Genomic DNA, 23,071 nt, shown 5'->3' with positions numbered 1-23,071 from the left:
CCAAAGGACAAATTTCCACCGATCTAATGTCCATTGCTCGTGTTTCTTGGCCCAAGCAAGTCTCTTCTTCTTATTGGTGTCCTTTACTAATGTTTTCTTGCAGCAATTTGACCATGAAGGCCTGATTCAGACAGTCCCCCTGAACAGTTGATGTTGAGATGTCTGTTACTTGAACTCTGTGAAGCATTTGTTTGGGCAGCAATTTCTGAGGCTGGTAACTCTAATGAACTTAACCTCTGCAGCAGAAATAACTCTGGGTCTTCCTTTCCTGTGGCGGTCCTCATGAGAGCCAGTGTCATTATCACGCTTGATGGTTTTTACGACTGCTCTTGAAGAAACTTGAAATGTTCCATATTGACTGACCTTCATGCCTTAAAGTGATGATGTACTGTCGTTTCTCTTTGCTTATTTCAGCTGTTCTTGCCATAATATGGACTTGGTCTTTTACCAAATACGGCTATCTTCTGTAAAAAAACAACATTCTTTGGTTTTGTTTAACTGGCCACTGTCATTTAACTTTGGTATTTACCTTCAGATGCCTACCTAGCATATTTGTAAATTAACATGTACAATGATGTCAGGACAGTGTAATGCACTGTAGTAGCACAATGTCCTAATTTCCAGAAGTCAGGTATTTTTAGGCCTCAGACAGGGGTAAGTGTTGACCCTGTCGCTCTGAGAGGAAGCCAGAATACAGTGTATCTGTTTCCTGTTTACGGAACCTTGGGACATCTGTCCTACTTATGGAAATCACCATTATAAACACACTACTCACATTGGATACTGTGAAAGACTGCTACTGTGTCCATCACAGCCTTACTGTGTTGCAAACCTTGGTCATGATAATATTTGAAATAATAACAAATATTTTAGCTGTGCTTCATTTGATCTTGCCTGTTGCAATGGAACAATAGAAAAGTCTTAAAGGTAAAAACCCTGCTCACCTGGCACTCCAGGCAGGCTGAAAGCTTTTAAAAGATTTTAAATAATATTTGAACTGAGGTCTACTGTTATGTTGGTGTGTCGGAGCCTGTTCTCTTTTACATCACATGAGGTCGCCTTAACAAAAACGGCTCAGGACTGTACCATTTAGACTCAGGACATATTGCATGCATGCTGGACCTGTTGTGAAAGTAAGCGGTATCTGGGAAGTTGATGTACTTCCCTTGTTTTTATTCCCTTGAGGTTGATTAGACACATATGCTGGGTAGTGTTTATTAGTGGTTATTCTGGAGATGAAAGGATGCAGGATGGGAATAAGTGTGTCCTGTTATTGTATGGGGAAAATGCCATTAGGGACTAACTAGCCCAGTGGAGGCTGCTGAGGGGAGGATGGCTCATAATAATGGCTGGAATGGAGTCAATGGAGTGATATCGACCACATGGAAACCACGTCTTTGATGTGTTTGATGCCATTCCATTGTCTCCATTCCAGACATTATTATGAGCCGTCCTCCTCTCAGCAACCTCCACTGGACGAGCCAAAATAAAAACCTTATCCTACCTCTTATATCTCCTCCATTTCTAACTCTCTCAAAGCAGTCAAGGGATGTAGCAAACTCCCTTGAGGCTTGAGTAGGTTCATAATGTAAATGATATACAATTGTGCATCTACATCAAATCAAATTTTATTTGTCACATGCGCCGAATACAACAGGTGTAGGTAGATCTTACAGTGAAATGCTTACTTACGAGCCCCTAACCAACAACGAGGTTTAAAAATTACGGATAAGAATAAGAAATAAAAGTAACAAGTAATTTAGAGCAGCAGTAAAATAACAATAGCGAGACAATATAAAAAAGGGGGTACCGGTACAGAGTCAATGTGCAGGGACACCGGTTAGTTGAGGTAGTATGTACATGTAGGTATAGTTATTAAAGTGACTATGCATAGATGATAACAACAGAGTAGCAGCGGTGTAAAAGAAGGGGGGCAATGCAAATAGTCTGGGTAGCCATTTGATTAGATGTTCAGGAGTCTTATGGCTTGGGGGTAGAAGCTGTTTCGAAGCCTCTTGGACCTAGACTTGTTGCTTCGATACCACTTGCCATGCGGGAGCAGAGAGAACAGTCTTTGACTATTTTTAGGGCCTTCCTCTGACACCGCCTAGTATAGCGGTCCTGGATGGCAGGAAGCTTGGCCCCAGTAATGAACTGGACGTTCACACTACCTTCTGTAGTGCCTTGCAGTCAAAGGCCAAGCACTTGCCATACCAGGCAGTGATTTGACCAGTCCGGATGCTCTTGATGGTGCAGCTTTAGAACCTTTTGAGGATCTGAGGACCCATGCCAAATATTTTCAGTCTCCTGAGGGGGAATAGGTTTTGTTGTGCCCTCTTCACCTGTCCTGGTAATCCGTCTGGCCCTGCGGCCTTGTGAATGTTGACCTGTTTAAAGGTCTTACTCACATCGGATGCGGAGATCATGATCACACAGTCTCCTGGAACAGCTGGTGCTCCCATGCATGTTTCAGTTTTATCTGCCTCGAAGCGAGCATAGAAGTAGTTTAGCTCATCTGGTAGGCTTGTGTCACTGGGCAGCTCGCGGTTGTGCTTCCCTTTGTAGTCTCTAATGGTTTGCAAGCCCTGCCACATCCAATGGACGTCAGAGCCAGTGTAGTACGATTCGATTTTTGTCCTGTATTGATGCTTTTCCAGTTCGATGGTTTGTTGGAGGGCATAGCGGCATTTCTTATAAGCTTCCAGGTTAGAGTCCTGCTCCTTGAAAGCGGTAGCTCTAGCCTTTAGCTCAGTGCGGATGCTGCCTGTAATCTATGGCTTCTGGTTGGGGTTTGTACATACTGTCACTGTGGGGATGACGTCATCGATGCACTTATTGATGAAGCCAATGACTGATGTGGTGTACTCCTTAATGCCATCAGAGGAATTCCGGAACATATTCCAGTCTGTGCTAGCAAAACAGTTCTGTAGCTTAGCATCTGCTTCATCTGACCACTTTTTTATTGATCTAGTCACTGGTGCTCCTGCTTTGATTTTTGCTTGTAAACATGAATCAGGAGGATAGAATTATGGTCAGATTTGCCAAATAGAGGGCGAGGGAGATCTTTGTATGCGTCTCTGTGTGTGGAGTAAAGGTGGTCCAGAATTTTTCTCTGTTTGCACATTTAACATGCTGATAGAAATTTGGTAAAATGGATTTAGGTTTCCCTGCATTAAAGTCCCCGGCTACTAGGAGCGCCACCTCTGGATGAGCATTTTCTTGTTTGTTTATGGTGGAATACAGATCATTCAGTGCTGTCTTAGTGCCAGGCTCTGACTGTGGTGGTATGCAGGTATGTAAACAGCTATGAAAAATACAGTTGAAAACTCTTTAGGTAGGTAGTGTGGTCTACAGCTTGTCATGAGACACTCTACCGCAGGCGAGCAATAGCTTGAGACTTCCTTAGATATCGTGCACCCGCTGTAATTTACGAAAATACATAGTCCGCCACCCCTTGTCTTAATAGACGCCACTGTTCTATCCTGCCGGTACAGCGTATAACCAGCCAGCTGTATGTTGAAAGTGTCATCGTTCAGCCACAACTCTGTGATTCATAAGATATTACAGTTTTTAATGTCCCGTTGGTAGTTTAATCTTCCACGTAGGTCATCGATATTATTCTCCAAAGATTGCAGGTTTGGTAGCAGAATGGAAGGAAGTGGGGGTTTATTCGATTGCCTATGAATTCTTAGAAGGCAGCTTGCCCTTTGGCCCCTTTATCGCTGCCTCCCCTTCGCGCAAATCATGGGGATCTGGGCCTGTTCCCGAGAAAGCAGTATATCCTTCGCGTCAGGCTCGTCAGACTTGTGAAAGGAAAAAAAGGATTCTGCCAGTCCGTGGTGAGTAATCGCAGTCCTGATGTCTAGAAGTTATTTCCGGTTATAAGAGTCGGAAGCAGCAACATTATGTACAAAATAAGTAAAAAAATAAGTTACAAACAACGCAAATAAACAAAAAATGATCAAACCACAGACTTCTATTTATCAAAATTACACCAACGTTCTAAAATTTGGGGTCACTCAGAAATGTCCTTGTTTTTGAAAGAAAAGCACATTTTCTGTCTATTAAAATAACATAAAATTGATCAAAAATACAGTGTAGATATTGTTAATGTTGTAAATGACAATTGTTGCTGGAAACGGCAGATTTTTTATGGAATATCTACGTAGGCGTGCAGAGGCCGATTATCAGCAACCATCACTCCTGTGTTCCAATGGCACATTGTGTTAGCTAATCCAAGTTTATCATTTTAAAACGGCTAATTGATTATTAAAAACCCTTTTGGAATTATGTTAGCATAGCTAGTAGTACCCGCAAAACACCAGTCTCAACGTCAACAGTGAGGTGACTCCGGGATGCTGGCCTTCTAGGCAGAGTACCTCTGTCCAGTGTCTGTTCTTTTGCCCATCTTAATCTGTTCTCTGAGATATGGCTTTTTCTTTGCAACTCTGCCTAGCATCCCGGAGTCGGTTTTCTAATGATCAATTAGCCTTTTAAAATGATAAACTTGGATTAGCTAACACAACATGCCATTGGAACACAGGTGTGATGGTTGCTGATAATGGGCCTATGTAGATAAAAAATAATCTGCTGTTTCCAGCTACAATAGTCATTTACAAAAGTAACAATGTCTACACTGTTTCTGATCAATTTGCTGTCATTTTAATGGACTTAAAAAAAACGAGGACATTTCTGAGTGACCCAAAACTTTTGAACGGTAGTGTATGTCTGGAGGTAAGACACAGGAAATTACCTGGTAAAACAGATAATTACATAGTGAGAAATAAATCACAATGACTGGAGCACAGGACTTTCTTAGCATTTACCCCACTTGGATATCATCTCAAAGGGGACAAAATAGTATAGTATAGGCTAGTATGCTTTATAGTAGGCTGCAATAGACTGTACATATAGTATAGGATAGTAGGTCATGAATTTAGTATAACAACATAATATTGCCACGGGATGTACTGTAATTATTACTTTTTTAAATGGACTAAGATGGTTAGTTTTGGTTAGTTTTCAAAATAAGATAAGGACCACACGGACATTGGCTGCCCCAATGAGAGCGCGGGGACTCGGAGGCGAGAGCAATATAAAGCCATGACATCACATTTCCTGACTACCGCTTCCAAATGCGAAAAGATCTCGGAGAGTGACTTTTTTAAGCTTGCTCCGTCCGAGGAAAATAATGAATCCAGCTAATTTTATAAGCAATACGGATTCTCTCTTGACTTAAATATGTATTTTAAGACGTCCCCTATTTAACGTTGGACTACATTACTGTCCGTGTCTCTCCCTATGCACCATTTTTCTAGGTAAGTGAATGTTATTTTCACCACCGTGTACGGTTGTGCTGTTTAGAAAAATACTTGCGAGTACGGTCGTGGGACAAACCTTGGACTGGGTATTTAATGTAATGAACGTTGCAAACAATGGTGTGCAAACAGGTTTGTAGTTGGCGGTGCCTGTCGTACGCGGTGGCTATATGTAAACACAATGAACCGTTAACTGTTAATATGTGACGTTCATGTCGCTGTATTAATTTAAACGTGATCATGAAACCGGTTAGTCAGCGAACACGAATTATCGCGCCCAGACGGTCATCACGATATTATCCCAAATTAAAATCTTGCTATGCATTGGACATCACCTAAGATTTGTTTCAATAACAAAAGGCATATTAAATACCTAAACATGTAGCATTTGCTATAGCCTAAGTGCATGTAAGTGCCAGTATTGATAGGATACTGGCTGTCATTAGTAATAAGTCGTTTGCTGTTTTTTTCTTCTTTTTGGAACATGATACAAACGTGATCATTTTCTGAGGCTATATAACATGAAGGACTACATGGGTAGTTGTTAGCGCGTTGGGCCAGTAACCGAAAGGTTGCTAGAAATCGAATCCGGAGCTGACAAGGTAAACATCTGTCGTTCTGCCCCTGAACAAGGCTGTTAAAGCCACTGTTCCTAAAGGCTGTCATTGTAAATTTAGAATTTTAACTGACTTGCCTAGTTAAATAAATAAAAATATATAGGGCACAACATCTGCTTGATTCTCTCTACAGTTCGTACTCTAAGGCATGCCACGTTTTACAAGTGTATCTACCTTTACTTACACAGCTACATTCTTACACTGAACAAAAATATCAATGCAACATGTGAAGTGTTGGTCCCGTGTTTCAACCGCTGAAATAAAAGATCCCAGAAATGTTCCATACATTCAAAGTTTATTTCTCTCAAATTTCTGTTCACAAATTTGTTTACATCCCTGTTAGTGAGCATTTCTCCTTTGCCAAGATAATCCATCCACCTGACATGTGTGGAATATCCAGAAGCTGATTAAAAGACATGATCATTACACAGGTGCACCTTGTGCGGGGGACAAAATGTACAAATGTTTGGTTTTGTCACAGATGACAAGTTAAGGAGCGTGCACTTGACATCCTGAATGCAGGAATGTCCACCGGAGCTGTTGCCAGATAATTTTGTATTAATTTCTTTACCATAAGCCGCCTCCCACCGTCGTTTTAGAGAATTTGGCAGTACGTCCAACCTGCCTCTCAACCGCAGATCAGGTGTAACCATGCCTGCTCAGGACCTCTACATCTGGTTTCTTCACCTGCGGGATCATCTGAGACCAGCCACCCGGACAGCTGATGAAACTGTGGGTTTGGACAACTTGAAGAATTTCTGCACAAACGTCAGAAACAGTCTCCGGGAAGCTCATCTGCGTGCTTATTGTCTTCACCAGGGTCTTGACCTGACTGCAGTTTGGCGTCATAACCGACTTCAGTGGGAAAATGCTCACCTTATATGGTAGAGGTCGACCGATTTTATGATTTTTCAACGCCGATAACGATTATTGGAGGACCAAAAAAAGCAGAAAGTGATTAATCGGCAGATTTTTATATATATTTGTACTAATGACAATTACAACAATACTGAATGAACACTTATTTTAACTTAATATATAAATAAAATCTATTTACTCTCAAATAAATAATGAAATATGTTCAATTTGGTTTAAATAATGCAAAAACAGTGTTTGAGAAGTAAAAATGCAGCTTTTTTTTACATGGCACATGCTAACTTAAGCTCCTTGCTCAGAACATGAGAACATATGAAAGCTGGTGGTAGTTATTATAGGACTATTGGTAGTTATTATAGGACTATTTCTCTCTATACCATTTGTATTTCATATACCTTTGACTATTGGATGTTCTAATAGGTACTTTAGTATTGCCAGCCTAATCTCGGGAGTTGATAGACTTACATTTACATTTTACATTTAAGTCATTTAGCAGACGCTCTTATCCAGAGCGACTTACAAATTGGTGAAACTTGAAGTCATCAACAGTGCAATGCTTGAAGCACAGCAAAGAGTTGCTGGCAAATGCAAGAAAGTGCTGTTTGAATGAATGCTTTCGAGCCTGCTGCTGCCTACCACCGCTCAGCCAGATTGCTCTATCAAATCATAGACTTAATTATAATAACACACAGAAATACGAGCCTTTGGTCATTAATATGGTCAAATCCGAAAACTATAATTTTGAAAACAAAACGTTTATTCTTTCAGTGAAATACGGAACTGTTCCATATTTTATCTAACGGGTGGCATCCCTAAGTCTAAACATTGCACAACCTTCAATGTTTTGTCATAATTATGTACAATTCTGGCAAATTAATTACGTTCTTTGTTAGGAAGAAATGGTCTTCACACAGTTCACAACGAGCCAGGAGGCCCAAACTGCTGCATATTCCCTGACTCTGCTTGCACAGAACGCAAGAGAAGTGACACAATTACCCTAGTTAAAATAAATCAATGTTAACAGGCAATATTAACTAAATATGCAGGTTTAAAAATATATACTTGTATATTGATTTTAAGAAAGGCATTGATGTTTATGGTTAGGTACATATTGGTACAACGCCAGTGCTTTTTTTCGCAAATGCGCTTGCTAAATCACCCGTTTGGCGACGTAGGCTGTGATTCAATGATAAATTAACAGACACCGCATCGATTATATGCAACGCAGGACAAGCTAGAAAAACTAGTAATATCCTCAACCATGTGTAGTTAACTAGTGATTATGTTAAGATAAGTTTAATGCTAGCTAGCACCTTACCATGGCACCTTGCTGCACTTGCATTACAGGCCTGCCACGCAGTCTCCTCGTAGAGTGCAATGTAATCGGCCATAATTGGTGTCCAAAAATGCAGATTACCAATTTTTATGAAAACTTGAAATTGGCCTTAATTAATCGGCCATGCCGATTTTTAAATCTGTCGACCTCTATTCTATGGCCACTGGCAGGCTGGAGAAGTGTGCTCTTGACGAATGAAGGCCAGTTTCAACTGCACCAGGCAGACGGCGTAGTGTGGGCGAGCGGTTTTCTGATGTCAACATTGTGAACAGAGGGCCCATGGTGGGGGTATGGGCAGGCATAAGCTATGGTCAATGAACACAATTGCATTTTATCAATGGCAATTTGAATGCACAGATGCTGTGATGAGATCTTGAAGCCCATTATTGTGCCATTCATCTGCCACCGTTACCTCATGTTTCAGGATAAAGCACGGTTGCAAGGATCTGTACACAAATCCTGAAAGCTGAAAATGGCCCAGTTCTTCCAAGTCCTGCATACTCACCGGAAATGTCACCCATTGAGCATGATTAGGAACCTCTTGATCGACGGGTACGAAAGCATGTTCCAGTTCTCGCCAATATCCAGCAACTTCACGCAGACATTGACATTGAGAGGAACAACATTCCACAGGCCACAATCAACAGTCTGATCAACTCTATGCAAAGGACTCTGATCAACTCTATGCGATGTGTTACGCTGTATGAGGCAAATGGTGGTCACACCAGATACTGGCTGGCTTTCTGATCCACGCCCCTAACTTTAAAAAAAGATGTGCATCTGTTGGTCACAGATATCTGTATTCCCAGTCATGTGAAATCCATAGATTAGGGCCTAGTTAATTTATTTAAATTGACTGAATGACTTATCTGAAATGCAATTCAGTAAAATCTTTGCAATTGTTGCGTTTTATATTTTTGTTCAGTATAGAAAAAGATTCTATCTAGGACCAAAAAGGATTCTTTGGTTGTCCCCTTAGGAGAACCCTTTGAATAACCCCTTTTGGTTTCAGGTAGATCCTTTTGGGTAACACCTGACAGGTGTGGCATATCAAGAAGCTGATTAAAACCTGTTGTGACTAGGGGGCAGTATTTTCATTTTTGGAAAAATAACGTTCCCGTAGTAAACGGGATATTTTGTCAGGATAAGATGCTAGAATATGCATATAATTGACAGCTTTGGATATAAAACACTAAAGTTTCCAAAACTGTAAAAATATTGTCTGTGAGTATAACAGAACTGATATTGCAGGCGAAAGCCTGAGAAAAATCCAATCCGGAAGTGACTCGTGTTTTGAAAGGTCTGCGTGCCGATGTGTCCCTATTGAGCAGTGAATGGGATATCAACCAGATTACTTTTTCTACGTATTCCCCAAGGTGTCTACAGCATTGTGACGTAGTTTTACGCCTTTATGTTGAAGAATACCCGTAAGCGGCTACATTGTGTAAGTGGTCGCCTGATGGCTCTCAGAGTGATTCTCGCGTAAAATACAGAGGTAGCCATTTTTCCTTTCGCTCCTACTGAAAAACCAATTGTCCCGGTAGATATATTATCGAATAGATATTTGAAAAAGACCTTGAGGATTGATTATAAACAACGTTTGCCATGTTTCTGTTGACATTATGGAGCTAATTTCGGCGTTGTCGTGACCGTAATTTCCGGTCGATTTCTCAGCCAAACGTGAAGAACAAACGGAGCTATTTCGCCTACAAAAATAATCTTTTTGGAAAAAAGGAACATTTGCTATCTAACTGGGAGTCTCGTGAGTGAAAACATCCGATGCTCATCAAAGGTAAACATTTTAAATTGATTGATTTTCTGATTTTCGTGACCAAGTTACCTGCTGCTAGCTGGACATAATGCTATGCTAGTCTATCGATAAACTTACACAAATGCTTGTCTTGCTTTGGCTGTAAAGCATATTTTGAATATATATTTCAATATATTCCACTTGTGATTTTCATGAATAGGAATATTTTCTAGTAATATTTGTCCGTTGCGTTATGCTAATTAGTGTCAGTCGACGATTACGCTCCCGGATCCGGGATGGGTAGTATCAAGAGGTTTTAAACATGATCATTACACAGGTGCACCTTGTGCTGGGGATAATAAAAGGCCACTCTAAAATGTGCAGTTTTGTCACACAACACAATTCCATATGTCTCATTTCTACAGAGGGAATCCAAAAGAGTTCTACCTGGAACCAAAAAGGGTTCATTGCGACAGCTGCAGAACCCTTTTTTCTAAGAGGGTCATTTCCATGTAAAAGGACACATGATCACCAACATTTTGAAGATCATACATATGTATAATCTTAATTTGAACTTGTTTGCTACATCAGGAAAATAATTCTGCAGCAACAGGAAATGACAATTATGTACACTAGGGATGTACGATACCGTTAAGCATATCAGAATCAACCGATATTTGCTAAAAAATGCCAACATCGGCCCGATGTCTAGTTTTACACCAATGTGCAAAACCGATGTCAAAGCTGACGTGCATACCTATATAACGTAGGTAGATGACGTAATGTCACAAAAACATTGTGCTACATGTGCAACACAGCATTCTTAACCTAGCCCACAATGTCTGCTGTGTGGATCGAGCAGTCAAGTCGAGCAGTCATTTGAAAGAGTAAGAACATTTCAGCGAGACAACTGAAAGGCGAAATCCATTAACGCCAAGATAATGGAATTCATTGCCCTTGATAATCACCTGTTCTTTGTCGTGGATGATGACTTTCGCCGACTGGTCAAGCACCTCGAGCCCCGGTACACACTACCAAGTAGGTGCTATTTTTCAGATGCTGCCCTACTGGTGTTACACAGTATTGTTGAAATGCACCTCCGTGAGCTACTTGCTATGGGCGTCACTGCTATTAGCTTCACAACTGACATTTGGACCAGCGATATCAGCCCTATGAGCATGCTGAGTCTGACAGCACAGTGGGTCAATGAGGATTTCGTACTGAGGAAAACCATATTTCATGCTCAAGAATGTGCTGGTTTTCATACCGCTGCTGCCATTTCAATGGCATTTGAGAACATGTTTGAAGCATGAACACGCTCCATTCAAACAACAGACTTGAGAAATAAGCTCATCAATTGCGCCTGCAGCAGACATGATACCCTCTGTCATGGCATTGAAACTGCTGCTCAACAAAACTGGCGACACTAACCGTTGGGTTTACTATTCCAAGTTCTCTACGAGAAACTGTGAACAAAGAATTCGGTAGCATTCTCTCTGAGCCTCTTTACTGTGTCGCCACCATGCTCGACGCTAGATACAACGACCGCTACTTTCGATACAGACACAGGGTTTACGTGAAATGTTAGACACAACTGGACAAGATGGAAACAGACACAGTGACAGTGCGCCCTGAGGAAGAGCGGCCACGGACCGCCAGAGCTGAAACTTCACTGCTTGACATGTATGATGAAATCCTGGTTGAGAATGAAATGACTGAACAACGAAACAGCACAGCAAGTAAGTGGAAAAATAGGTTTTGATTATGTCTTACTGGTAATGGGGACATGCGTAAATGAAACACACAAGTTTGACAACTATTTAACTGTACTAGAATGCTTAATTCCTAATTTGACATTTTGTTTTTTGGTATCGATAGCTTTTATTTTTAGGCGCAAATGCAAAGTAATTTCGGTGCAACCCTGATGTATACTGAACAAAACTCGAACACAACGCCACAGATGTCTCAAGTTTTGAAGGAGCGTGCAATTGGCATGCTGACTACAGGAATGTCCACAACAGCTGTTGCCAGAGAATTTAATGTTAATTTCTCTCCCATGAGCCGCCTCCAACGTCGTTTAAGACAATTTGGCAGTACTTCCAACTGGCCTCACAACTGCAGACCAAGTGGATGGCATCTTGTGGGCGAGTGGTTTGATGTCAACATTGTGAACAGAGTACCCCATGGTGGTGGTGGGAGTATGGTATGGGCAGGTATAATCTACGGACAACGAACACAATTGCATTTTTTTGACGGCAACTTTTTTTTCAATGAGTCTTCCACGAAGAATATACTGTTGGACCCAGGTCAGGCCCAAATCCCTGTCATTCGCACGAAGAAAAGACTGTGATACAGGGGGAGCAGAGCCGGGTGCCTGGTGAGAATTCGTTGTTGAGTGGGTAACCCGCCTCTACCATTCATTCTATTTGCCAACGTGCAATCACTGGAGAATGAACTGGATGAGCTCCGTTTAAGACTATCCTACTAACGGGACATTATAACCGTAATATGATAAACTAAAGCAGAAAGTGTCAGTGACTCACTCTATACGGAAGTGGTCAGATGACATGGATGCTACACTACCGGACTGTTTTACTAGTACAGACTGGAATATGTTCCGGGATTCATCCAATTGTATTGAGAAGTAAACCAAATCAAATGTACGAAGGGCTATATAAATACATCAGCTGATATCTCAAAGTGCTGTACAGGAACCCAGCCTAAAACCCCAAACCGCAAGCAATGCAGGTGTAGAAGCACGGTGGCTAGGAAAAACTCCATAGAAAGGCCAAAACCTAGGAAGAAACCTAGAGGAACCAGGCTATGTGGGGTGGCCAGTCCTCTTCTGGCTGTGCCGGGTGGAGATTATAACAGAACATGGCCAAGATGTTCAAATGTTCATAAATGACCAGCATGGTCAAATAATAATAATCACAGGCAGAACAGTTGAAACTGGAGCAGCAGCACGGCCAGGTGGACTGGAGACAGCAAGGAGTCATCATGCCAGGTAGTCCTGAGGCATGGTCCTGGGGCTCAGGTCCTCAGAGAGAGCGAGAGAGAATTAGAGGGCATACTTAAATTCACACAGGACACCGGATAGGACAGGAGAAGTACTCCAGATATAACAAACTGACCCAAGCCCCCCGACACAAACTACTGCAGCATAAATACTGGAGGCTTAGACCGGAGGGGTCAGGAGACACTGTGGCCCCATCCGATGACATCAAACCACCTCAGTCACTGTCTTCATCAATAAGTACATCGACAACGTCGTCCCCAGAGTGACCGTACGTACATATCCCAACCAGAATCCAGTGATTGCAGGCAACAATCTGCACCGAGCTAAAGGCTAGTGATGCCGCTTTCAAGGAATAGGACTCTAATCCGGATGCTCATAAGAAATCCTGCTGTATGCCCTCTGACAAACCATCAAACAGGCAAAGCGTCAACACGGCTAATATTAAATCCTACTACACCGGTTCTGATGCTCATCGGATGTGGCAGGGCTTGCAAACTAATAGACTACAAAGGGAGACCCAGCCATGTGCTGCCCAGAGACGCAAGCCTACCAGATGGGCTAAATGCCTTTTTTAGGCTTGCTTCGAGCAACACTGAAGCATGCATGAGAGCACCAGCTGTTCCAGACGACTGATCACTCTCTGTAGCCGACGTGAGCAAGACCTTTTTAAACAGGTCAACATTCACAAGGCCGTGGGGCCAGAGGGATTACCAGGACGTGTACTCAAAGCATGCTTGGACCAACTGGCAAGTGTCTTCACTGACATTTTAAAAATCTCCCTGACAGGCTGTAATACATACATGTTTCAAGCAGACACCCATAGTCCCTGTGCCCAAGAACACAAAGATAACCTTCCTAAATGAGTACCGCCCCGTAGCACTCATGAAGTGCTTTGAAACGCTGGTCATGGTTCACATCAACACCATTACCCGGAAACCCTAGACCCACTCCAATTCGCATTCCCGCCCCAACAGAATGCTGGTAATTGACTACAGCTCAGCGTTCAACACCATTGTGCCCCTTAAGCTCATCACTAAGCTAAGGGCCCTGGGACCTAACACCTCCCCCTGCAACTGGATCCTGGACTTCCTGACAGGCCACCCTCCAGGTGTAAAGGGTAGGCAACACATCTGCCACACTGATCCCCAACACGGGGGCCCCTCGGGGTGCGTGCTTAGTCCCCTCCTGTACTTCCTGTTAACCCATGACTGCGTGGCCAAGCACGACTCCAACACATCATTAAGTTTGCTGACGACACAATGGTGGTAGGTCTGATCACTGACAATGATGAGACAGCCTATAGGGAGGAGGTCAGAGACCTGGCAGTGTGGTGCCAGGACTGCAACCTGTCCCTCAACGTGAGCAAGACAGAGGAGTTGCTCATGGACTACAGGAAAAGGAGGCCGAATACCCCCCCCCCCCCCCACCCACCCATTCTCATCGACAGGGCTGTAGTGGAGTGGGTCGAGAGCTTCAAGTTCCTTGGTACAAACACACCAAGGCAGTCGTGAAGAGGGCACGACAATGCCTATTCCCCCTCAGGAGATTGAAAAGATTTGGCATGGGTCCCCAGATCCTCAAAAAGAGGGTAGTGAGTGCGGCCCAGTACATCACTTGGGCCAAGCTTCCTGCCACCCAGGATCTCTATACTAGGTGGTGTCGGAGGAAAGCCTAAAAAATTGTCAGACTCCAGTCACCCAAGTCATAGACTGTTCTCTCTGCTACCGCATAGCAAGCGGTACTGGCGTACCAAGTCCAAAGGCTCCTTAACAGTTCCTACCCCCAAGCCATAAGGCTGCTGAACAATTAACAAATGGCCACCCGGACTATTTGTATTGACTATGCATAGTCACTTTGCCCCTACCTACATGTATCAATTACCTTGTGTAACCTGTACCCCTGCACATTGGCTCAGTACTGGTACCCCCTGTATATACAGTGCATTTGGGAAGTATTCATACCCCTTCACTTTTTCGCTACAGCTTTATTCTAAAGTTGATTTTTTTTAAAAATAATTCTCAATATATGGGGTATTCTGTGGAATGAGAAAGTGAAAACAGAATTTGTAGAAAGTTTTGCAAATGTATTAAATAAAAAAAACTGTCACATATATTTTACTTAAGTATTCAGACCTTTTGCTGTGAGACTCAATTGAGTTCAGGTTCATCGTGTTTCCATTGATTCTCCAACTTGATTTGAGTCCACCAAGACACACACCTGTCTATATAAGGTCCCACAGTTGGCAGTGCATGTCACAGCAACAAAAACGACAGGCCTTGAGGTCGGAGGAATTGTCCATAGAGCTCTGAGACAGGATTGTGGAGAAGGATACCAAACTATTTCTGCAGCATAGGTCCCCAAGAACACAGTGGCCTATCATTCTTAAATGGAAGAAGTTTGGAATCACCAATACTGTTGCTAGAGCTGGCCACCCGGCCAAACTGAGCAATCGGGAGAGAAGGGGCTTGGTCATTGAGGTAACCAAGAACCTGATGGTCAGTCTGCAGGGCTCCTCTGTGGAGATGGTTGTCCTTATGGAAGGTTCTCCCATCTCTGCAGCACTCCACCAATGAGGCCTTTATGGCAGTGGCCAGACTGAAGCCACTCTTCAGTAAAAGGCACATGACCGCCGTCTTGGAGTTTGCCAAAAGGCACCTAAAGACTCTCAGACCATGAGAAACAAGATTCTCTGGTCTGCTGAAACCAAGACTGAACTCTTTGGCCTGAATGCCAAGTGTCAAGTCAGGATGAAATCTGGCACCATACCTACAGTGAAGGGTGGTGGCAGCATCATGCTGTGGGGATGTTTTTCAGCGACAGGAATTGGGAGACTAGTCAGGATCGAGGGAAAGATGAACGGCGCAAAGTACACAGATCCTTGATGAAAACCTGCTCCTCAGACTGGGGTGAAGGTTCACCTTCCAACAGGACAACAACCCACAGCCAAGACAACGCAGGAGTGTCTTCGGGACAAGTCTCTGTCCTTGAGTGGCCCAGCCAGAGCCCAGACTTTAACCCAATCGAACATCTCTGGAGAGACCTGAAAATAGCTGTGCAGTGATGCTTCCCATCCAACCTGACAGAACTTCAGGGGATCTGCAGAGAAAATTGGGAGAAACTCTCCAAAAACTGGTGTACCAAGCTTGCAGCGTCATACCCAAGAAGACTTCAGGAGGCAATCGCTGCCAAAGATGCTTCAACAAAGTACTGAGTAAAGGGTCTGAGAACTTGTGTAAATTTGATATTTCAGATTCCTATGATGCATGTGCACAATCACGTACACATGTGCACGAGCTTGGCAAGTATACAGCATGCACACAATGTAAATGCATGTACGTGAGAGATCAGCTACCAGCTTCTTGACAAGTTGGATTAAAAATATTTTCCTGTGGATATTGTTGTACTTGGTACAGTAAGTAGAAATGTAATTTTATTCAACATTCCAGCTTGTAGAAGACTATTTCCACTTTACATTTAATTGGATTGGCGGAGTAACTCAATTGGTGATCTTGTGCTTGCATACATTATACCTAAATTGATATTTTTTTATTTTTTTAACCTTTATTTTACTAGGCAAGTCAGTTAAGAACAAATTCTTATTTTCAATGACGGCCTAGGAACAGTGGGTTAACTGCCTGGGGCAGAACGACAGATTTGTACCATGTCAGCTCGGGGATTCGAACTTGCAACCGGTTACTAGTCCAACGCTCTAACCACTAGGCTACCCTATAAGAAGTTCATAAATGTATTTACTTTGATATTTGTGCCGTGATTAACTAAGTTATACTTTTTTTCTGAGAGTTGGCGTGCAACTACATTTCATAGACACTTTTAGATTCGCTAAGAGTGATTTACGTCTTGGTTTCATTAGTTCAACGAGAGGGCGTAGAGAGGAATTACAGATGTCCATCTCTAAAGCCAAAAGTAATCCTTCTAGTCATGTAGTTACAGTAACTCAACCAGGGTTTCCATTAGCTGGTAATAGCTGGCTTTTGTCAGATTAAAATAGAAAAGCCAATTTTAAATAAAATTTGGTGCCAGCCAATTGTCCTGGAGAAGAAAAAAATCCCATTGCGAAATAATGCCTTTTAGCCTATTAATTGATGGAAATACTTTGTCATGTAGTGTATGTGGACACCTGCTCGTCAAACATCTCATTCCAAATTCATGACCATTTAATATGGAGTTGGTCCATCCATTGCTGCTATAACAGGCCTCCACTCTTCTGGGAAGGGTTTCCACTAGATATTGGAACATTTGCTGTGGGGACTTACTTCCATTTAGCAACAAGCATTCGTGAGGTCAAGCACTGATGTTTGATTAGGCCTGGCTTGCAGTCTTCGTTCCAATTCTTCCCAAAGGTGTTCGACGGGGTTGAGGTCAGGGCTCTGTGTAGGCAAGTCAAGTTCTTCCACACCGATCTCAACAAACCATTTTTGTATGGACCTCGCTTTGTGCACAGGGGCAGTGTCATGTTGAAACAGGAAAGAGCCTTCCCCAAAATGTTGCGACAAAGTTGGAAGCAAATAATTGATTAGAATGTAATTGTATGCTGTAGCGTTAAGATTTCCCTTCACTGGAACTAAAGTGCCTGAACCATGAAACAGCCTCAGACCATTATTCCTCCTCCACCAAACTTTTCAGTTGGCACTATGCATTGGGGCAGGTAGCGTTTCCTGGCATCTGCCAAAGCCAGATTCGTCCGTCGGACTGCCAGATGGTGAAGCGTGATTCATCACTCCAGAGAACGTTTCCCCTGCTCCAGTCTAATGGCAGCGAGCTTTACACCACTCCAGCCAACGCTTTCATAATTCTCCTAATGAACAGTTATTGTGCTGACATTGCTTCTAGAGACAGTTTGGAACTCGGTAGTGAGTTGCAACTGAGGGCAGATTATTTTTACCCCCTACGCACTTCAGCGGTCCTGTTCTGAGCTTGTGTGGTGTACCACTTCGCAGCTGGGTCGTTGTTGCTCCGGCGTTTCTACTTCACAATAACACTTGCAGTTGACCGGTGCAGATCTAGCAGGGCAGAAATTTGATGAATTGACTTGTTGGAAAGGTGGTATCTTTATGACTGTACCTCGTTGAAAGTCACTGAGCTCTTCAGTAAAGCTGTTCTCTGCCAATGTTTGTCTATGGAGATTGCATGGCTGTGTGCTCAATTTTATACACCCACCAGCAGCAGGTGTGACATAGCTGATTCCACATACTTTTTTTGTGTGTGTGCATACACTGCTCAAAAAAAATAAAGGGTCCACTTAAACAACACAATGTAACTCCAAGTCAATCACACTTCTGTGAAATCAAACTGTCCACTTAGGAAGCAACACTGATCGACAATAAATTTCACTTGCTGTTGTGCAAATGGAATAGACAACAGATGGAAATTATAGGCAATTCGCAAGACACCCCCAATAAAGGAGTGGTTCTGCAGGTGGGAACCACAGACCACTTCTAAGATCCTATGCTTCCTGGCTGATGTTTTGGTCACTTTTGAATGCTAGCAGTGCTTTCACTCTAGTGGTAGCATGAGACGGAGTCTACAACCCACACAAGTGGCTCAGGTAGTGCAGCTCATCCAGGATGGCACATCAATGCGAGCTGTGGCAAGAAGGTTTGCTGTGTCTGTCAGCGTAGTGTCCAGAGCATGGAGGCGCTACCAGGAGACAGGCCAGTACATCAGGAGACCGCTACCTCTGCCTTTGTGCAAGGAGGAGCACTGCCAGAGCTCTGCAAAATGACCTCCAGCAGGCCACAAATGTGCATGTGTGTGCTCAAACGAAACAGACTCCATGAGGCTGGTATGAGGGCCCGACATACACAGGTGGGGGTTGTGCTTACAGCCCAACACCGTGCAGGACGTTTTTCATTTGCCAGAGAACACCAAGATTGGTAAATTCGCCACTGGCGCCCTGTGCTCTTCACAGATGAAAGCAGGTTCACACTGAGCACATGTGACAGACATGACAGTCTGGAGATGCCGTGGAGAACATTCTGCTGCCTGCAACATCCTCCAGCATGACCGGTTTGGCGGTTAGGCCATTAGGTACCGAGATGAGATCCTCAGACCCCTTGTGAGACCATATGCTGGTGCGGTTGCCCTGGGTCCCTCCTCATGTAAGACAATGCTAGACCTCATGTGGCTGGAGTGTGTCAGCAGTTCCTGCAAGAGGAAGGCATTGATGCTATGGACTGGCCCGCCCGTTCCCCAGACCTGAATCCAATTGAGCACATCTGGGACATCATGTCTCACTCCATCCACCAACAGTTGCACCACAGACTGTCCAGGAGTTGGCGGATGCTTTAGTCCAGGTCTGGGAGGAAATCCCTCAGGAGACCATCCGCTACCTCATCAGGAGCATGCCCAGGCATTGTAGGGAGGTCATACAGGCACGTGGAGGCCACACACACTACTGAGCATCATTTTGACTTGTTTTAAGGACAAGTTGGATCAGAGTGTAGTGTGGTTTTCCACTTTTAATTTTGAGTGTGACTCCAAATCCAGACCTCCATGGGTTGATAAATTTGATTTCCATTGATAATTTGTGTGATTTTGTTGTCAGCACATTCAACTATGTAATGAAAAAAGTATTTAATAAGAATATTTCATTCATTCAGATCTAGGATGTGTTATTTTAGTGTTCCCTTTATTTTTTTGAGCAGTGTGTGTACCTTTTTTTTTTTAACTGGTCATGCTTATTGGTATATAGGTTAATTTGATAAATGTAATTAAGTGTGGGTGTGTGGTATGTATTTATCACACGCATACAGATACAGCGCCTTTGAGTGGAAAATCTGTCAGACCGCACAAGCTCTTGTTGCAGCATCTTCTGGTGCATTCAAGACCGCTGGAAACTCTGGAAAAGGTCAAATCATGTCAATGATCTTCAGGTTGGAAGGTTGGCGCTCTAGAAAGAGGCTTGAGTTCCCGGGTTGGATGACTGCAATGACAACAAAAAATCCCAGTCGGCTCTTGTTTTTTCGCACTTGTCTTGAACGCTCTGAAGTCGGCGATTTACAAGTTCTGAGTTTTGAATGCGGCATCAGCACATCACACACCTTTTGCAATGAGCTGGAGGCAGTAGGCTATGCATTTTGAAAACGTATAGCCCACTTAATTGTTTGACACTTCTGTTTTTTAATACATACTGTATTATGAGACATGTCTTACCTTGCTTCAAAGTAGCCTGTTTTGATCTCTTTTTAATGGATATTTTCATCTGTCACATGAAAACACTCGGATGTGCAGTGCCCTTTTGATGTGTTTTCCAGCTAATTGCAATGAAGATTCGCACGTAGCCTACTGCCCTGTGCGCATTGCTGCGCTTATAATAAATAATAGTTTATCAACATTAAGCTAATTGTTCTGATGTGTGGCATCAGACTCATTGCTTTTCAATGTAAAAACTCGCTGTGGGACGCGAGATCCCAAATTCAGACAACTGTCCCAGAGTCTGTTTTGGAAAGGGATATTTCTTTCTCGACAAGCTGACCAATAGAATAAGCAGCCTAAACTGTTCTACTAAAGTAGATTGGCACAGGCTAGTGATTTTGCTGAGGAAAAGTAAATGTAAACAGTTATTCTGACATGTTCAAAGTGCACATCAGAATTTGATAAAGAGGACCACATATCGTTACATCCTCGACTTGCGTGTTCTGTTAACATGGATTACCATATTCTGAGTATTGTGGGTGGATGCCCTAAACCGGTTACGCACCTAATGCATATGGGTCCGGTAAATTTCTCAAATGTCCAGTATGAATGTTGGCGGACAAATGTCCGGCGCCACATTTTCCTAAGGGAAACCCTGCTCTGAACCTTTTTTAGGAGATCCAATCATGTACTGGCCAAGCGATGGGGAAGTCTGATCTCAACTACCATCTGTGTTGGATGGAGTCATTTAGATATGTGTGACATGGCCCAACTTGGCCTGCTTTCGTGCCAGACTTGGTTCCTCTTATGACTGCCAGCTTGATTTAAGTCACAAAAGGCACCCTATTCCCTATATAGTGCACTACTTATATTCAGGGCCCTAATGAAAAGTAATGCACTAAATAGGGAATAGGGTGCCATTTGGGACACCATTGTTTTCAGATGGAATATCGCCAGTAGATCCTTTTACACAGTTACAGCGCAAACGTGAACTTGTTAGAAAGCAATGTGTTTGATATGTAGGGTAAAGTGAGTATCTGACCAGTTTGTTGAGCAGGCTAATACTCAGACCCCCCACAGAAAAACTCAGGTTTCCGCGCTGCTAAGTATCACCCAATCGCTGGTTGCCTCTAAAACAATAAAGGGAATGAGAAATGAAAAAAATGAGAAGGCTATTTTAATGTGAGCTCCTTTTGATTTCGTCTGACTTTGCTGTGTGTGGCTGTCAGGGCTGGGACTTGCATTGCTATAAATGGGGAACATCTGGTGTGAGCACTATGGAGTGCCCCCCCCCCCCTATTCGTTCTACTAATAGTTTCAGCCCAACCAAATTGTCCTTCGTCAGTTTCCTTCACTATTTTTTTTTTATTTAGCCGAAATTGGATTGTTTGGGTCAAGATGGTTTTAGTGTCTGCTTTACAGTGCATTCGGAAAGTATTCAGGCCCCTTACCTTTTTTTCCCACATTTTGATACGTTACAGCCTTATTCTAAAATGGATTAAATAAAAACAAATCCTCCTCCAATCTACAGAAATTGTATTTATGTAAGTATTCAGACCCTTTGATGTGAGAATCAATTGAGCTCACGTGCATCTTGTTTCCATTGATCTTCCTTGATGTTTCTACAACTAGTTTGGATTCAATTTATTGGGCATGATTTGGAAAGGCACACCTGTCTATATAAGGCCCCACAGTTGACAGTGCAAGTCAGAGCAAAAATCAAGCCATGAGGTTGAAGGAATTGTTGGTAGAGCTCCGAGACAGGATTGTGTCAAGGCACAGATCTGGGGAAGGGTACTAAAACATTTCTGCAGCATTGAAGGTCCCCATGATCAGTGGCCTCCATTCTTAAATGGAATAAGTTTGGAACCACCACGACTCTTCCTAGAGCTGGCCACCCAGCCAAACTGAACAATCGGGGGAGAAGGGCCTTGGTCAGGGAGGTGACCAAAAGCCCGATGGACACTCTGACAGAGCTCCAGTGTTCCGCTGTGGAGATGGAAAGTTATCCCATCTCTGCAGCACTCCACCAATCAAGCCTTTATGGTATTAGTGGCCAGATGGAAGCCACTCTTGAGGAAAAGGCACATGACATCCTGCTTGGAGTTTGCCAAAAAGGCACCTAAAGGACTCTCAGACCATGAGAAACAAGATGCTCTGGTCTGGGCCTCGAGTGGCGCAGTGGTCTAAGGGACTGTGCTGTGCCACTAGAGCTTCTGGGTTTGAGTCCAGGCTCTGTCACAGCAGGCCGCAACTGGGAGACCCATGGGGTGGCTTTCAATTGGCCCAGCATCGTCCAGATTAGGGGAGGGTTTGGCCGGCAGGGATGTCCTTGTCCCATTGCGCTCTAGCAACTCCTGTGTCGGATCGGGCGCAGTGCATGTTGACACGGTCGCCAGGTGCACGGTGTTTCCTCCGACACATTGGTGTGGCTGGCTTCTGGGTTAAGTGGGCATTTTGTGAAGAAAAAGTGTGGCTTGATTGGGTTTCGGAGGATGCACGGCTCTCGACCTTCGCCTCTCCCGAGTCCATACGGGAGTTGCAGTGATGAGACAAGACTGTAACTACCAATTGTATAGCCACGAAATTGGGGAGAAAAGGGGTTAAAAAAAGATGCTCTGGTCTGATGAAACCAAGATTGAACTCTTTGGCCTGAATGCCAAGCGCCATGTCTGGGGGAAACCTGGCACCATCCCTACAGTGAAGCATGGTGGCGGCAGCATCATGCTGTGTGGATGTTTTTCAGAGGGAGGGACTGGGACACTAGTCAGGATTGAGGGAAAGATGGACAGAGCAAAGTACAGAGATCCTTGATGAAATCCTGCTCCATCGTGCTCAGGACCTCCGACTGGGGCAAAGGTTCACCTTCCAACAGGACAATGACGCTGGCTTCATGACAAGTCTCTGAATGCCGTTGAGTGGCACAACCAGGGCCCGGACTTTAACCCAATCGAGCATCTCTGGAGAGACGCTCTCTATCCAATCTGACAGAGCTAGAAA

The 23,071-nt window shown here is 43.5% G+C and overlaps 1 protein-coding gene across 1 annotated transcript in view; it reads left to right on the top strand.

Annotated features, from left to right (window-relative positions):
* The first annotated feature begins 5,139 nt into the window (after positions 1-5,139).
* Positions 5,140-23,071, top strand: part of LOC135541830 (nck-associated protein 5-like) — a 103,336-nt gene continuing 85,404 nt past the window's right edge. The window contains exon 1 of the mRNA XM_064968244.1: positions 5,140-5,318. The gene's annotated coding sequence lies outside the window, so the exon portion shown is untranslated. The remainder of the gene's footprint in view (positions 5,319-23,071) is intronic.

The sequence above is a fragment of the Oncorhynchus masou genome, chromosome 6, assembly GCF_036934945.1.
Source record: "Oncorhynchus masou masou isolate Uvic2021 chromosome 6, UVic_Omas_1.1, whole genome shotgun sequence".
NCBI classification, from domain to species: Eukaryota; Metazoa; Chordata; class Actinopteri; order Salmoniformes; family Salmonidae; genus Oncorhynchus; species Oncorhynchus masou.
The sequence above is the reverse complement of the archived record's forward strand: the minus strand, read 5'-3'. Positions and strand labels throughout refer to the sequence as shown.